This window comes from Ptychodera flava, assembly GCF_041260155.1.
Source record: "Ptychodera flava strain L36383 chromosome 23 unlocalized genomic scaffold, AS_Pfla_20210202 Scaffold_24__1_contigs__length_23054250_pilon, whole genome shotgun sequence".
NCBI classification, from domain to species: Eukaryota; Metazoa; Hemichordata; class Enteropneusta; family Ptychoderidae; genus Ptychodera; species Ptychodera flava.
In genome coordinates, this window is record NW_027248278.1 from 16343651 (window position 1) to 16354065 (window position 10415).

The following is a 10415-nucleotide window of genomic DNA, read 5'->3' on the forward strand; positions in this document are numbered from 1 at the left end:
ATTTATATTCCAGTAGAACCAGGTAGTGTAATATAGGCAGTGGTTTTATATTTACAATCCAGTAGAACCAGGTAAAGTATGTGAGACTATTTACAATCCAGTAGAACCAGGTAGTGTAATATAGGCAGTGGTTTTATATTTACAATCCAGTAGAACCAGGTAGAGTATGTACTGAGACTATTTACAATCCAGTAGAACCAGGTAGTGTAATAGAGGCAGTGGTTTTATATTTACAATCCAGTAGAACCAGGTAGAGTATGTACTGAGACTATTTACAATCCAGTAGAACCAGGTAGTGTAATATAGGCAGTGGTTTTCTATTTACAATCCAGTAGAACCAGGTAAAGTAAGTACTGAGACTATTTACAATCCAGTAGAACCAGGTAGTGTTATATAGGCAGTAGTTTTCTATTTACAATCCAGTAGAACCAGGTAAAGTATGTACTGAGACTATTTACAATCCAGTAGAACCAGGTAGTGTTATATAGGTAGTAGTTTTCTATTTACAATCTAGTAGAACCAGGTAGTGTAATATAGGCAGTGGTTTTATATTTACAATCCAGTAGAACCAGGTAGAGTATGTACTGAGACTATTTACAATCCAGTAGAACCAGGTAGTGTTATATAGGCAGTAGTTTTCTATTTACAATCCAGTAGAACCAGGTAGTGTAATATAGGCAGTAGTTTTCTATTTACAATCCAGTAGGACCAGGTTAAGTATGTACTGAGACTATTTACAATCCAGTAGAACCAGGTAGTGTAATATAGGCAGTGGTTTTATATTTACAATCCAGTACAACCAGGTAGTGTAATGGTTTTATATTTACAATCCAGTAGAACCAGGTAGAGTATGTACTGACAGTATTATATTCCAGTAGAACCAGGTAGTGTAATATAGGCAGTGGTTTTATATTTACAATCCAGTAGAACCAGGTAAAGTATGTGAGACTATTTACAATCCAGTAGAACCAGGCAGAGTACGTACTGAGACTATTTACAATCCAGTAGAACCAGGTAGTGTAATATAGGCAGTGGTTTTCTATTTACAATCCAGTAGAACCAGGTAGTGTAATGGTTTTATATTTACAATCCAGTAGAACCAGGTAGAGTATGTACTGAGACTATTTACAATCCAGTAGAACCAGGTAGTGTAATATAGGCAGTGGTTTTCTATTTACAATCCAGTAGAACCAGGTAAAGTAAGTACTGAGACTATTTACAATCCAGTAGAACCAGGTAGTGTAATATAGGCAGTGGTTTTCTATTTACAATCCAGTAGAACCAGGTAGTGTAATATAGGCAGTAGTTTTCTATTTACAATCCAGTAGAACCAGGTAAAGTAAGTACTGAGACTATTTACAATCCAGTAGAACCAGGTAGTGTAATATAGGCAGTAGTTTTATATTTACAATCCAGTAGAACCAGGTAAAGTAAGTACTGAGACTATTTACAATCCAGTAGAACCAGGTAGTGTTATATAGGCAGTAGTTTTCTATTTACAATCCAGTAGAACCAGGTAAAGTATGTACTGAGACTATTTACAATCCAGTAGAACCAGGTAGTGTAATATAGGTAGTAGTTTTCTATTTGCAATCTAGTAGAACCAGGTAGTGTAATATAGGCAGTGGTTTTATATTTACAATCCAGTAGAACCAGGTAGAGTATGTACTGAGACTATTTACAATCCAGTAGAACCAGGTAGTGTTATATAGGCAGTAGTTTTCTATTTACAATCCAGTAGAACCAGGTAGTGTAATATAGGCAGTAGTTTTCTATTTACAATCCAGTAGGAACCAGGTAAAGTATGTACTGAGACTATTTACAATCCAGTAGAACCAGGTAGTGTAATATAGGTAGTGGTTTTATATTTACAATCCAGTAGAACCAGGTAGTGTAATGGTTTTATATTTACAATCCAGTAGAACCAGGTAGAGTATGTACTGACAGTATTTATATTCCAGTAGAACCAGTAGTGTAATATAGGCAGTGGTTTATATTTACAATCAAGTAGAACCAGGTAAAGTATGTGAGACTATTTACAATCCAGTAGAACCAGGCAGAGTATGTACTGAGACTATTTACAATCCAGTAGAACCAGGTAGTGTAATATAGGCAGTGGTTTTATATTTACAATCCAGTAGAACCAGGAAGAGTATGTTCTGAGACTATTTACAATCCAGTAGAACCAGGTAGTGTAATAGAGGCAGTGGTTTTATATTTACAATCCAGTAGAACCAGGTAGTGTAATATAGGCAGTAGTTTTCTATTTACAATCCAGTAGAACCAGGTAAAGTAAGTACTGAGACTATTTACAATCCAGTAGAACCAGGTAGTGTAATATAGGCAGTGGTTTTATATTTACAATCCAGTAGAACCAGGTAGTGTAATATAGGCAGTGGTTTTATATTTACAATCCAGTAGAACAAGGTAGAGTATGTTCTGAGACTATTTACAATCTAGTAGAACCAGGTAGTGTAATATAGGCAGTAGTTTTCTATTTACAATCCAGTAGAACCAGGTAAAGTATGTACTGACACTATTTACAATCCAGTAGAACCAGGTAGTGTTATATAGGCAGTAGTTTTCTATTTACAATCCAGTAGAACCAGGTAGTGTTATATAGGCAGTATTTTTCTATTTGCAATCCAGTAGGACCAGGTAAAGTATGTACTGAGACTATTTACAATCCAGTATAACCAGGTAGTGTAATATAGGCAGTGGTTTTATATTTACAATCCAGTAGAACCAGGTAGTGTAATGGTTTTATATTTACAATCCAGTAGAACCAGGTAGAGTATGTACTGACAGTATTTATATTCCAGTAGAACCAGGTAGTGTAATATAGGCAGTGGTTTTATATTTACAATCCAGTAGAACCAGGTAAAGTATGTGAGACTATTTACAATCCAGTAGAACCAGGCAGAGTATGTACTGAGACTATTTACAATCCAGTAGAACCAGGTAGTGTAATAGAGGCAGTGGTTTTATATTTACAATCCAGTAGAACCAGGTAGAGTATGTTCTGAGACTATTTACAATCCAGTAGAACCAGGTAGTGTAATAGAGGCAGTGGTTTTATATTTACAATCCAGTAGAACCAGGTAGTGTAATATAGGCAGTAGTTTTCTATTTACAATCCAGTAGAACCAGGTAAAGTAAGTACTGAGACTATTTACAATCCAGTAGAACCAGGTAGTGTAATATAGGCAGTAGTTTTATATTTACAATCCAGTAGAACCAGGTAAAGTAAGTACTGAGACTATTTACAATCCAGTAGAACCAGGTAGTGTAATATAGGCAGTGGTTTTCTATTTACAATCCAGTAGAACCAGGTAGTGTATATAGAGTGTTTTCTATTTACAATCCAGTAGAACCAGGTAAAGTATGTACTGAACTATTTACAATCCAGTAGAACCAGCTAGTGTAATATAGGCAGTGTTTTCTATTTACAATCCAGTAGAACCAGGTAAAGTAAGTACTGAGACTATTTACAATCCAGTAGAACGAGGTAGTGTAATATAGGCAGTGGTTTTCTATTTACAATCCAGTAGAACCAGGTAGTGTAATATAGGCAGTAGTTTTCTATTTACAATCCAGTAGAACCAGGTAAAGTATGTACTGAGACTATTTACAATCCAGTAGAACCAGGTAGTGTAATATAGGCAGTAGTTTTATATTTACAATCCAGTAGAACCAGGTAAAGTAAGTACTGAGACTATTTACAATCCAGTAGAACCAGGTAGTGTTATATAGGCAGTAGTTTTCTATTTACAATCCAGTAGAACCAGGTAAAGTATGTACTGAGACTATTTACAATCCAGTAGAACCAGGTAGTGTAAAATAGGTAGTGGTTTTCTATTTACAATCCAGTAGAACCAGGTAGTGTAATATAGGCAGTGGTTTTATATTTACAATCCAGTAGAACCAGGTAGAGTATGTACTGAGACTATTTACAATCCAGTAGAACCAGGTAGTGTTATATAGGCAGTAGTTTTCTATTTACAATCCAGTAGAACCAGGTAGTGTAATATAGGCAGTAGTTTTCTATTTACAATCCAGTAGGACCAGGTAAAGTATGTACTGAGACTATTTACAATCCAGTAGAACCAGGTAGTGTAATATAGGCAGTAGTTTATATTTACAATCCAGTAGAACCAGGTAGTGTAATGGTTTTATATTTACAATCCAGTAGAACCAGGTAGAGTATGTACTGACAGTATTTATATTCCAGTAGAACCAGGTAGTGTAATATAGGCAGTGGTTTTATATTTACAATCCAGTAGAACCAGGTAAAGTATGTGAGACTATTTACAATCCAGTAGAACCAGGCAGAGTATGTACTGAGACTATTTACAATCCAGTAGAACCAGGTAGTGTAATAGAGGCAGTGGTTTATATTTACAATCCAGTAGAACCAGGAAGAGTATGTTCTGAGACTATTTACAATCCCGTAGAACCAGGTAGCGTAATAGAGGCAGTGGTTTTATATTTACAATCCAGTAGAACCAGGTAGAGTATGTACTGAGACTATTTACAATCCAGTAGAACCAGGTAGTGTAATAGAGGCAGTGGTTTTATATTTACAATCCAGTAGAACCAGGTAGTGTAATATAGGCAGTAGTTTTCTATTTACAATCCAGTAGAACCAGGTAAAGTATGTACTGACACTATTTACAATCCAGTAGAACCAGGTAGTGTTATATAGGCAGTAGTTTTCTATTTACAATCCAGTAGAACCAGGTAGTGTTATATAGGCAGTATTTTTCTATTTGCAATCCAGTAGGACCAGGTAAAGTATGTACTGAGACTATTTACAATCCAGTATAACCAGGTAGTGTAATATAGGCAGTGGTTTTATATTTACAATCCAGTACAACCAGGTAGTGTAATGGTTTTATATTTACAATCCAGTAGAACCAGGTAGAGTATGTACTGACAGTATTTATATTCCAGTAGAACCAGGTAGTGTAATATAGGCAGTGGTTTTATATTTACAATCCAGTAGAACCAGGTAAAGTATGTGAGACTATTTACAATCCAGTAGAACCAGGCAGAGTATGTACTGAGACTATTTACAATCCAGTAGAACCAGGTAGTGTAATAGAGGCAGTGGTTTTATATTTACAATCCAGTAGAACCAGGTAGAGTATGTACTGAGACTATTTACAATCCAGTAGAACCAGGTAGTGTAATATAGGCAGTAGTTTTCTATTTACAATCCAGTAGAACCAGGTAAAGTAAGTACTGAGACTATTTACAATCCAGTAGAACCAGGTAGTGTAATATAGGCAGTGGTTTTATATTTACAATCCAGTAGAACCAGGTAGAGTATGTACTGAGACTATTTACAATCCAGTAGAACCAGGTAGAGTATGTACTGACAGTATTTATATTCCAGTAGAACCAGGTAGTGTAATATAGGCAGTGGTTTTATATTTACAATCCAGTAGAACCAGGTAAAGTATGTGAGACTATTTACAATCCAGTAGAACCAGGCAGAGTATGTACTGAGACTATTTACAATCCAGTAGAACCAGGTAGTGTAATAGAGGCAGTGGTTTTATATTTACAATCCAGTAGAACCAGGCAGAGTATGTACTGAGACTATTTACAATCCAGTAGAACCAGGTAGTGTAATAGAGGCAGTGGTTTTATATTTACAATCCAGTAGAACCAGGAAGAGTATGTTCTGAGACTATTTACAATCCCGTAGAACCAGGTAGTGTAATAGAGGCAGTGGTTTTATATTTACAATCCAGTAGAACCAGGTAGTGTAATATAGGCAGTAGTTTTCTATTTACAATCCAGTAGAACCAGGTAAAGTAAGTACTGACACTATTTACAATCCAGTAGAACCAGGTAGTGTTATATAGGCAGTAGTTTTCTATTTACAATCCAGTAGAACCAGGTAGTGTTATATAGGCAGTATTTTTCTATTTGCAATCCAGTAGGACCAGGTAAAGTATGTACTGAGACTATTTACAATCCAGTATAACCAGGTAGTGTAATATAGGCAGTGGTTTTATATTTACAATCCAGTAGAACCAGGTAGTGTAATGGTTTTATATTTACAATCCAGTAGAACCAGGTAGAGTATGTACTGACAGTATTTATATTCCAGTAGAACCAGGTAGTGTAATATAGGCAGTGGTTTTATATTTACAATCCAGTAGAACCAGGTAAAGTATGTGAGACTATTTACAATCCAGTAGAACCAGGCAGAGTACGTACTGAGACTATTTACAATCCAGTAGAACCAGGTAGTGTAATAGAGGCAGTGGTTTTATATTTACAATCCAGTAGAACCAGGAAGAGTATGTTCTGAGACTATTTACAATCCAGTAGAACCAGGTAGTGTAATAGAGGCAGTGGTTTTATATTTACAATCCAGTAGAACCAGGTAGTGTAATATAGGCAGTAGTTTTCTATTTACAATCCAGTAGAACCAGGTAAAGTAAGTACTGAGACTATTTACAATCCAGTAGAACCAGGTAGTGTAATATAGGCAGTGGTTTTATATTTACAATCCAGTAGAACCAGGTAGTGTAATATAGGCAGTGGTTTTATATTTACAATCCAGTAGAACCAGGTAGAGTATGTTCTGAGACTATTTACAATCCAGTAGAACCAGGTAGTGTAATATAGGCAGTAGTTTTACATTTACAATCCAGTAGAACCAGGCAGAGTACGTACTGAGACTATTTACAATCCAGTAGAACCAGGTAGTGTAATATAGGCAGTGGTTTATATTTACAATCCAGTAGAACCAGGTAAAGTAGGTACTGAGACTATTTACAATCCAGTAGAACCAGTTAGTGTAATATAGGCAGTAGTTTTATATTTACAATCCAGTAGAACCAGGTAGAGTATGTACTGACACTATTTACAATCCAGTAGAACCAGGTAGTGTAATATAGGCAGTGGTTTTATATTTACAATCCAGTAGAACCAGGTAAAGTATGTACTGAGACTATTTACAATCCAGTAGAACCAGGTAGAGTATGTACTGAGGCTATTTACAATCCAGTAGAACCAGGTAGTGTAATATAGGCAGTAGTTTTCTATTTACAATCTAGTAGAACCAGGTAGTGTAATATAGGCAGTAGTTTTATATTTACAATCCAGTAGAACCAGGTAAAGTATGTACTGAGACTATTTACAATCCAGTAGAACCAGGTAGTGTAATATAGGCAGTGGTTTTATATTTACAATCCAGTAGAACCAGGTAAAGTATGTGAGACTATTTACAATCCAGTAGAACCAGGCAGAGTATGTACTGAGACTATTTACAATCCAGTAGAACCAGGTAGTGTAATAGAGGCGGTGGTTTTATATTTACAATCCAGTAGAACCAGGTAAAGTATGTACTGAGACTATTTACAATCCAGTAGAACCAGGTAGTGTAATATAGGCAGTAGTTTTATATTTACAATCCAGTAGAACCAGGTAAAGTAAGTACTGAGACTATTTACAATCCAGTAGAACCAGGTAGTCTTATATAGGCAGTAGTTTTATATTTACAATCCAGTAGAACCAGGTAGTGTAATATAGGCAGTGGTTTTATATTTACAATCCAGTGGAACCAGGTAAAGTATGTTCTGAGACTATTTACAATCTAGTAGAACCAGGTAGGGTAATATAGGCAGTAGTTTTATATTTACAATCCAGTAGAACCAGGTAAAGTATGTACTGAGACTATTTACAATCCAGTAGAACCAGGTAGTGTAATATAGGCAGTGGTTTATATTTACAATCCAGTAGAACCAGGTAAAGTATGTACTGAGACTATTTACAATCCAGTAGAAACAGGTAGTGTAATATAGGCAGTAGTTTTCTTATTTACAATCCAGTAGAACCAGGTAGACTAATTATTTTTATAATATAAACTCGATGAAATGACAAGGACACCATGTTTTTTTATATATTACACATTTAATTGAATTTTCAATGTGTATTTTCAATGTTATGTACATTTCGGAAAATGACCTTTTTAAATAAGAGTTTGCAAGAACCAAACATAACACGAATGTTTCTTTTTATGAGAGAGTTGAATTTTTTAATGCTAATTTTTGTTGAACCAGCCCTATACCCTACTCATCTCATGATAAATAACATAAATGATGTTCCTGGACATTCCTTAACATTAAAAGATGTAACCTGATACTTTAAAGAAAACATATTCCAAGAAATATGCAAATTGAAAGCTTTGTATTTGTGAAGATTAATTATATTGTTCTGTTCATCATACCGTCAATGTGCATATAAACGTATCAGCATTCCCAGTTCACTTTGGGAAGTTAATCTCAGGTCAAACTGTTGCTGCAATCATTATTGCCAGATTCATACATAAGATGGAGCACCTTTAATACTTAGGCACACTTTCTCTCTGGCAAAGTACACATTTCGCAATAAAGCAATGACTGTCCTAGTGATTGACTGTCGTTATGTAATATCAAAATTCAATCATTCTTTGAATATCAAATAAAAAATGTACACAATAGAGAAAAATTTTGAAAAATTATGGCTGTGAATTGTGAGAATAGTTATTGTTCACATCTTATATTTCAGATAAAGTGATTTTATTGTCCAAGTCAAAAACATCATATAGTGCAATGTGTCTCGGTTTTATTGAGACATTCACAGCTCCTATAGCTGCGCCCCCTAGCGGTTCAGAGACGACAACTCTTTACCTTTAAAATAACTGGTTTTGATGGATTGATGATAAGGAAAGACTTGTTATCTCTGAACCATGAGCAGAATTCATTGCAAATAATTCATGGTAATTCTGTTCTTAAATAGAATCCATTTTTTTGTATAATTTTATCTGTGAGAGTCAAATTTGATTTTTGCAATTGTGTGGTGTTATATTCTGCTCCTAGCTTTGGAAATAAAATTGGAAGAAAAAGGAGAGAAAGACAGAAAGAATAAATGACTGAATGAATAAAATAAAAATTTCACCCATGCATTGATACATGCTTTGCTACTTGTAAGACAGGAAAATAAACAATTAAGACTAATCAAATATTTTGGTAAAACATTTCCAACACTGAAGGCATTGTAAGTAAACATAATCAAAATAATTAGAGGTATGAAAGGTGAAGTCTAAATGTATGTTTACTATCTCCATAAAGCTAGAAACTGGAAATAGTATGCACACATTTGCAAAGATATGATATTTCAAATCATAATTATGAATTGTAATTTTTCTTGGGATTTCACATTTCAATGATATTTTGAACAATTTAGGAATTTTTTGGTCAGTTTCATGAAAATAATGTAGAAACAAGTGATGGACATTGAACAACTGAGGTGTTAACATAATGACCAAGGACCATGTTGATCAGTTGTAATTTGTTGTATTTTTTTCATTCTTCAGGCGCACTATTGTTAACAGTAAAACTTTCTGTATGAAAAAAGAAGATACATAAGTTGAAGTAATCATCCAAATGGTCATTTAGCTGGGATAGGATAGATTTACATAGGCACAAGAACTAGGCATGTGATAATTTTCTGATTAATACTTTCTGATATGGTTGTACATGTACCGGTATGCCGTTAATTGTTTAAATGTAATAATCTGATTTCATATAAAGGGGTAATAAATCTGGTTCAATTGAAATAAATATTTTTGTTATTGGTTATATTTAAGGTCCACCTTTTACCCTAATTCGTCTTGAGGATGCCCCCTAGTTATACGCTGTAAAACAAAGAAAAACATGAATTAATTATTCTGTCTGAAAAATGTTTTTTAACAATAATTAACGATGCATTACTATCGTATTGTCACAATGATATAATTCTAAGAAAAGCATGTGTCAACACCAGCAAATGAACACAAAAAATTTCAAACTCAAAGTTAAAGGGTGGTGGTGTCGCGCTTTGCAAGTGCTACATTTTTTTTCTTGAGAAACATAGTTTTGTAAACATTAGTGAATAAGTCTTCTCAACTTCCACCAGAGTAAGATGGAACCGTTTCCTCAATTTTTAATGCCTCTGTATGACAGGATAATATAACAGTAAAATATTTTGATTGGAAATGAATATAAGTGGTGTATTTATATTTATAAACATGTGTAAGGCTATGAACATTGAGACACTGCACCCAGCGCATTATGTGGCTGAGTTTACTGCACGTAGTCACGGTGAACAAATAGGGATTGATCAAGCGCAGTCATTTTGGTTGTACACAATGCTTTGTACAACCAACAATAAAACATCAATAAAATTATCAACATTGTATATATATTTTAGTTTTTAGGTCGGCATCAAGGAGAATGCCTATTTAACACAAAAATTACACACCATGATCGGTAAGCAAGAGCATGACATGGAAGATGCTGTTGCATTGATAATGGAGAACGGTTATCGCTTGACTGTAGACGTAGTTCTTTACTGTCTATGTGTTGACGTACACG

General features: G+C 34.7%; 1 long non-coding RNA gene across 1 annotated transcript; it reads left to right on the forward strand.

Moving 5' to 3' along the window:
• The first annotated feature begins 3541 nt into the window (after window positions 1-3541).
• LOC139124494 (uncharacterized) lies at window positions 3542-9401 on the forward strand. The gene is made up of 2 exons (XR_011549930.1): window positions 3542-3739; window positions 3880-9401. It is a non-coding gene; the product is annotated as an uncharacterized lncRNA (long non-coding RNA).
• The last annotated feature ends 1014 nt before the right edge of the window (window positions 9402-10415 follow it).